The following is a 7688-nucleotide window of genomic DNA, read 5'->3' as shown; positions in this document are numbered from 1 at the left end:
GAGAGAGAGAGAGAGTGCGAGAGCGATATTGAGGATGGGAATGCACTGTCACCACGTTATCGCTGCTGCTCAAATAGCCCGCACCTGCTCAGCTAAGCTGATGCTAACACACCCCTTACCCCTCCAGAGCACTGGGGGATCATCACACCCCGACTGACTGAGGGATGCTGATGGCATGCGCTGGGGCCCAGCGGACCTGTTTTAGTTCACACCAGCCTCGCTCTAGTTGAGCGAGTCAATCGTCCCCTTTTTGACATGATGCAGATGCTAATAACATCTATGATTTGACGTGTGATGGAATAACATTACGAATAAATTCAAATAGCCAAATCCGAATATGTAATGCTGGCTGTGCTTTTCGGTTCACTCCCTTAAATGGGGGCGGAGAGGGGTATGACAGGTGAGGGCTGATAGCTCCAAACTTTCTCATGTGGCGGTCAATTATCGTTTATGCACATAGATCGATAGTTTGCATGCTGTGTGTGTGTGTGTGTGCGTGTGTGTGTGTGTGTGTGTGTGTGTGTGTGTGTGTGTGTGTGTGTCCCGCTGATCAATTCTTTAGTACAGTATCTCTGACCCACTGAACCTGTTTTAAATGAGTTAATTAAGGAGTTAATAAGGACCGATATGAAGTGGTTCACACTTTCATGCATCGATTGCTCTAATTAATCGACCTCAAAGCACACAGCTTTTTAATCAAATTGCAATCAGGCCCCATAATCCTACAGTAAAATAGCTAATATTCAAGCATTTTTTGTCGCCAGAAGAATTGTATAATATGATGTACAGTAGCCTATATTCCATACCTATAATGAAAAACATAAACTTCAACTTGAAGACACTGCTCTATATGTTTCAGTTGTTGTACCATGAAAGCGAAACCAAACATAGAAAAACGAAAACCAGACAATTAATCAAATGTGTTTTTGCTGGGTTTCCTCAGGGCTACGCCAACACATCGCACAGGAAACGGAGCTGCAAGGTATGACAAGATAAAACATTTACCGCGATGTCGGCCGCGGCGTGTGTGTTTCTGTGTGCGTGTGTGTGTGTGTGTGCGTTTCGGTCTGCGTTGAATTATCCCTTTTTCGTTTTCTTTAACATCTGCCTGCCGGTGCTTGAGACATGAGACGGTGGAGGGAATCAGACCGGTGCGGGCGGCGCCTCCACGCTGAAACTGACCCCGGGTTCATCCACCAGCACCGAGCACGACGGATAACCGCTCTGTCCCGGGGGAGGGGACGGGGGAACAAGAAAGGGAAAGGAAATAAGGGCCGACTACACAACGGTAGCGGGCTTCGGTCTGGAGCCCGGGGCGGAGTGATGCCGGCGTTAGACGATCACAGACGGGCCCCGGTGATGAGTCGAGGCGGCGGCGGCCGGTGGCGTCGGAGGCCGGCGTGCTACGGTGAAGCTTCTGAAGAGACGCTAGCAGCGGCGGCGGCTAGCCCCAGCACCCCGCCCCTTTGAAGGTGGGGCATGAACGGTAGCAGGCTGGGAGTGCTTTGACAGGTGGATGTCAGGGAGCGTGGAGAAATCAGGGGGGGGGTATTACGTCAGGCTATGAGTACTGCCTGTGGAGGCGGTTGACCGGTCAGCGTTCCCCATTTGCGATTGAAAAATCTGGTTGCGTACGGTGTGAGAGTGGGGGCCTGACCCATAGCGCTGCTCTTTTGCCCCCACAAACCGCTTTGAACACTTGTAAACTTCCTGATTCAAACAGGTAATTTGATGTAATGAGTCAACGGTGTCAGTGGAAGATGTCAGTACACTTATTGCTTTTTGATTATATTTTCCCTGCAAGAGACCGAGCATGAGACCTTTGTGCTCGGAACCTGTGTGTGTTTGTGTCTGCGTGTGTATGAGTGTGTGAGTGTGTGTGTGGTGTGTGGTGGGGTGTGTGTGTGTGTATGTGTGTGTGTGTGTGTGTGTGTGTGTGTGTGTTTTTGCATGGTTCTGTCTGTCTGTGTGTCTGTGTGTGTGTGTGTGTGTGTTGTGTGTGTTTTTGAATGTTTCTGTCTGTGTGTGTGTGTGTGTGTGTGTTTTTGAATGTTTCCGTCTGTGTGTGTGTGTGTGTGTGTGTGTGTGTGTGTGTGTGTGTGTGTGGTGTGTGTGTGTGTGGTGTGTGTGTGTGTGTTTGCTGGCCCCGGGCGTGAGCAGGTGCACTCATTACCACGGGGGACAGATGGATCAGCAGAAGTGAAGCGATTGTTTCTCTTTTTTTCCTGTTACCTTGCAAGGGAGCGCCCTGTTCACCATATGCAGCGCAGTCATTAAGGTTGACCTTTGACCCGCGGAATGAGCACTTGCGGAACGAGCACTTCCATTCCGATGGATGTGAGCGAGACCGACCACTGGTTGTTTTGGACGAAAGAGGAAGGGCATTTGTTCTTGTTTTGTCCTCTTGTGGTGTAAATATTGGATTGTGGATTGTAATATGAGTATTTTTTCGTTGTGTCGAGATGTTATGTTTGCCTCTTGTGTGTGTTTGTGTGCGTCTCGCTACTCTTGTTATGTTGAGATGTGTGAGCATCTGTGTGTGTGTGTGTGTGTGTGCCACCGATGTACACATCTGTCATGAATAAGGGAACATGTCTTTGTATATCCTTCTTTGTTTGTGTATGCATGCATGAACACACATGCGCGTGCATGTTGTCCCGTGCATCTGCGTGCGCACATGCGCGCGCGGGTGTGTGTGTTACGCCGATGTGGGACGCATTTAGGTGTGGCGGTTCCTTTTAATATCACCGATGCGGCTCCTTTGAAAATTCATTAAAGTGCTTCGACCCCTCTGCCATCTGTGTGAGTGAGTCGGGGGGGGGGGGGGGGGGGGGGAGATTGGGGAGGGCAGCCGGGGGAGAATCGAATATGAAACTTCTGACAGAGCCATGCGGGCCTCCCCCCCCCCCCCCCCCCCCCCTCCCCCCAAGAGGCGGCCTCCCCTTCCCTAAACCCCCCCACCCCCCTTTCGTCCCCTGTCCACCAGCACCTGAACTGCTATTTATTTATTCGCCAACCTTATTCAAAAGGTTGCATTCTAATTTCGATTCGCACATGGATTCAGACGGGGGCTTTGTGTCACCGTGCATGTGACTGGCGAGGCTGGGTCTCACTTTCTGGAGGAGTCTGAAGTCTGGAGGCTGGCTATTGTAGTCTGATTCAATGGCTTTTGTGTACGGTACTAATCTACCAAGTATTCAGTAGATTGTTATGTCTAAAGTAACCCGGAGAACATCTTTGGTCAAATTTGGGGTAAGAGAATTGCTTGCTCAAGGATGCCTAGAGATAGACTGCAGGCATTGGGACAGCAACCTTGGGAGCCAAACATTTACACTATTATACAGGGCATTTACCAGACGCTATTTACAAAAGCGACTTACAATAATAAAAGTACATTTGTCAGAAGAAAGTGAAACAACAATATACCGCTTTCGGTACAGTAATGATGTTCATTGAAACAAGTGCCAAGCACTTACAATTGCTAGGTTAACCCATTCCCTGTACAACAATGATAACTAGGATAAGACGCTACACAATGCTAGGTTATATTTTCTCCCCACTAGTCTAACACTGCATCCTGCCTTTCTCTTCTCCAAGCGATTGCATTTATATAGTGCTGTTTTATAGTCTGGGCCAATCAAAGTGCATTACCTGATCAATGTGAACCAATCAAACAGTTCACATTGATCCTCATTCTGGAAGAGGCATCAAACAATAAAAGCCCCGACATGGAAAAAAGTTATGGTCTGGCAATACAGCCGAGAATCATACCAGGAGCATATCGGTTGACAAACTGCCTTCTCTACCTCCTGGACCACTGCCTGCCCTGCTAATATATATATATATATATATATATATATATATCAGGTTCATGTAACGATAGAATAACCTTAGAATAAAGCGTTACAGCAACAGAAATAAAACTCAAACTGTGTCAAACGTGGGTTTACACAGCAGTGACACTGAAACACTCAATGAAAACTCATTTGTCGGCCGCTTTGTTCAAACCTAAACACGACCCCGAACCGTTGTCACGGAATAACTCCCAGCATCCCGATCTCCCGCTCTCTGGGAACACATTTCCGACACGCTTTCATAACCCAGGAGCTGCGAACGCAACTTCGATTTGGACGGTCGCTGGCAGCTTTCGTTCCGGCTGACGCTTCTTGTGCCAGTTGCATCTCCCGACTGGAGCAATATCCCAGGCCGTGTTTGTGCTCAGTAATCACTTTCTCCTACACCTGATCTGCTCATCATAAACCCAAGCATCGGCGTTATTGCGGGCATAGTCAGAAATACGGGGGTCTATGTATTATGCATTTACAATGATCTCCCGCGGTGCAGAGCTCACATACAGACAGACGCGTGTGTGTGCACGCCAATGCACGCACACATTATACAAGCTATTTTAAGGCATGGATATGTTGAGGCATGGATGAGAACACACGTATAGAATTTGTACGCTCCCCACAGAGTTGACAAGAGTACATAAAGCGTAGTCACATGCTAACTCGTAAAAGCACACATGCACACACAAGTGCACACACACACACACTCGCAAATATACACACGCATACATCCTATAAATATCAATTATTATAAAAATAGCATATGCTCACACAGACACACACACACACACCTCAAAGCAGGTTGCAGGATGTGCTGTCTTCACCTCATCGCTTTTGAGTCTCTGCTTGACACCTCAACACCTCGCCTGCTATAAAAAAAACTCCCTTCCGTCCCTCCCCCCCTGACGCTCTCACACTCTCTCTCTCCCTCTCCCTCGCTCTCTTTAATCTGCTAACTATCTCATTTACATGACTGCTGCTTAACAGCTGGGCCTGGTGTTGGTCGGCAGGGGGTGAGGAGGGGGACGGACGGGGAGGGGGGGGGGGGGTGTAAGAACGGTGATAGGTTGAAGGGTTCGTTGTTTTAAGAAAAGGAGAATGTTTTCTTTGTGTATCTTATTTCCCTGCGTCGATGTTCTCCCGCTAGCTTCCACGCAGATCCCCTGGAGTCGAGGTGGACGGGTTCTGCGGAAAGATCTCAAAAGTGGGCTTTATTTTTAACATTTCTACTCGAGTTCACAGATCCAGATCACATGCCCACTGAGAGCGATGTGCGAACAGTTCGTCACACCGTATTTTATTTTGGACTGCATCATGTTTGACGATATAAATAACATCCTCCTACCGTATTAATATCCTCAAAATAAAATGTAGTATCAGGGTGTATGTGGTAGCTTATTATTAGCGGCAGGATGCCAAGACTGTGAACAAAGACGTTGAGATATTGCCAAACCCTTTGGTGTAGATTATTGTGTTTATTTATTTGTATTTATTATGGATGATTTATTTTGAACATTTGAAGGCATCTCTACATGTGCACAGAAGCTACAGGAGGCCCAAATGTCGCGTGTGTTTGAGTAACGACTGAAACATTAGTCGATGTTCGGGGATAACAAAGCCAGCCTGGGAGTTTCTCCTCCTCTCGCTCCTCCAACTGCTGCTTACTCCTCTCTCTTCACCTCCTCTCTCATCAGTCCCTCCCTCCTCCAGTCACTCACACGTCACCTCCTTCTCCCCACTCACTCCACCTCCTCTCCCTCAACACTTTCCCCCTACTCCTCCTTCTCTCCAACTCCCTCAACCTCAATATCTTCCACCTACTCCTCGTCTTCTCTCTCTACTCACTCTCCCCTCAACCCTTCACCTCCACCTCCTCTCATCCCCTCCTCCTCCTCCTCTCCCCTTCACATCCTACTCTCCAACTCCCTCCCTCACCCTTTCACATCCTCCTCTGCCACTCACTCCCTCCTCCTCCCCCTCATCCCTTCACATCCTCCACTCCAACTCCCTCCCTCACCCTTTCACATCCTCCTCTGCAAATCACTCCCTCCTCCTCCCCCTCATCCTCCACTCCAACTCCCTCCCTCCTCCTCTGCCACTCCCTCCCTCCACCTCCCCCTCTCCCGCCCCTACCGCAACACATCCCCCATCCTCCTCTCCCCCCGCCTCCGCCTCCCCCCTCTCCTCTTGGCTGACTTTGTGCTTCGCCGCGGGGCTCCCACTGAGCCCCAGCTTGTTTGGCAGGAGGCCTTCAAACTGGATGCCGTCGAAGAGCACCGCACAGAGAGGAGCGGGCGTGGCCGCCCGGGAGATGGAGGTCCTGAGTGGGAGTGGGATCCGGAGAAGGGGAGGAGGGGGGGGGTGGGGGGAGGGCGAGGGCGAGGCGGGCATAGGGGTTGGACGATGGTCGGACTGAAGGAGGAATAGACAGATAAAAAAGGGGAAGGAGGGGAGGATACGGGAGGACAAGAGAGCGAGCGGTTTGTGGGATTCTTTGTAGGTGGTTTCAATCACGGTGAAGCCATCTGTTCCGCTCCGTTTTTCACACTGAAAGAGGATTTATTTTTTATTTTTCTCTCCCCGGTGGGATGAGACACACCCATCTGTGTGTGGTGTGTGTGTGTGTGTGTATCTGTGTGTGCAGGTGTGCTGGGATGCGTCCATGTTGAATGTGCATGTTTGTTTATGTGGACGTGTGCCAGTGCTTTATGCAGACATGTGTGAGCACACCAAGCGATACCGAATATTGTGAGCAGCGTCTTTTTCTGAATGTGCATGTGCGTGTGTGTGTGTGTTAGGGGTCAGTCCAGTCAGGTTAAGCACAATTTCCGACTCCCATTGAGTGTGCATGTGTGTGCAGGCAGGTGTCCATACATCTATGAGAGAGAGAGAGAGAGAGAGAGAGAGAGAGAGAAGAGAGAGGAGAGAGAGAGAGAGAGAGAGAGAGAGAGAGAGAGGAGAGAGAGAGAGGAGAGGAGAGAGAGAGAGAGAGAGAGAGAGAGAGAGAGAGAGAGAGAAAGAGAGAGAGACGAAAGAGCGAGAGAGCGAGAGAGCATGAGTGTGAGAGTGAGTGAGAGATTGAGTGCGTGTGTACGTGCGTGCCCGCCTGCCTGCATGGGCCTGCCTGCCTGCGTGCGCGCGTGCGTGCCTGTATGCGTGCGTGCGTGCGTGCGTCCAGGCTTGTGTATTTGCCTGTGCTTGTCTGTGTTCTGCGGTCATTTCCTGGTCCGGGTCCCTGGGTGTCAAGTGTCGTATCGGTGGTGTAACCGTTGCGTTCTTCATTCTGCTGAGGCTCGCGTGATGTTATTACGGAGGCTTCCTTTGTATTATCTCCAAGCCCTGACAGCCCGCTCCCCCTGTGCTCCCCCTCTTTCTTCTCCCCCGATCGCCTCTACTTGCTTCCTGAGTGTGTGGAAACAAAGACGGCGCAGAGCCTTCCCTTCGTCCGTCACATACACACGCATACACACACATACACACGCACACGTGTTCATTAATGTAACTCAAACTCCCTGCTCATTTTTCTTCCTCCCTAATGAGACTTGACCCCCCCCCCCCCTCCCTACCCCTCCATCTCCCTCCTCTTTACATGTCTTTCAGACATAGTGTGTGTGTGTGTCTTCTTTTCTTTTATAGTTTATTTTATGTATGGGAACTCCCGGTTCAGAGGCTCACTACTGTGGAGATATGGGGAGGCATGGAGTGGACACGCACAGCCTCATTATCCTGCTGTTATTGGTTCTGCATGGAGGGTGTCATGGTTCAGGCAAAAAAGAAATACTACAACTGATGGCTCCGGAGAGAAAATAGATGACGTAATGATAGAGGAACGCTGTCCGA

This window comes from Gadus chalcogrammus, chromosome 17 (genome assembly GCF_026213295.1).
Source record: "Gadus chalcogrammus isolate NIFS_2021 chromosome 17, NIFS_Gcha_1.0, whole genome shotgun sequence".
In the NCBI taxonomy this organism is placed as follows: domain Eukaryota; kingdom Metazoa; phylum Chordata; class Actinopteri; order Gadiformes; family Gadidae; genus Gadus; species Gadus chalcogrammus.
The sequence above is the reverse complement of the archived record's forward strand: the minus strand, read 5'-3'. Positions refer to the sequence as shown.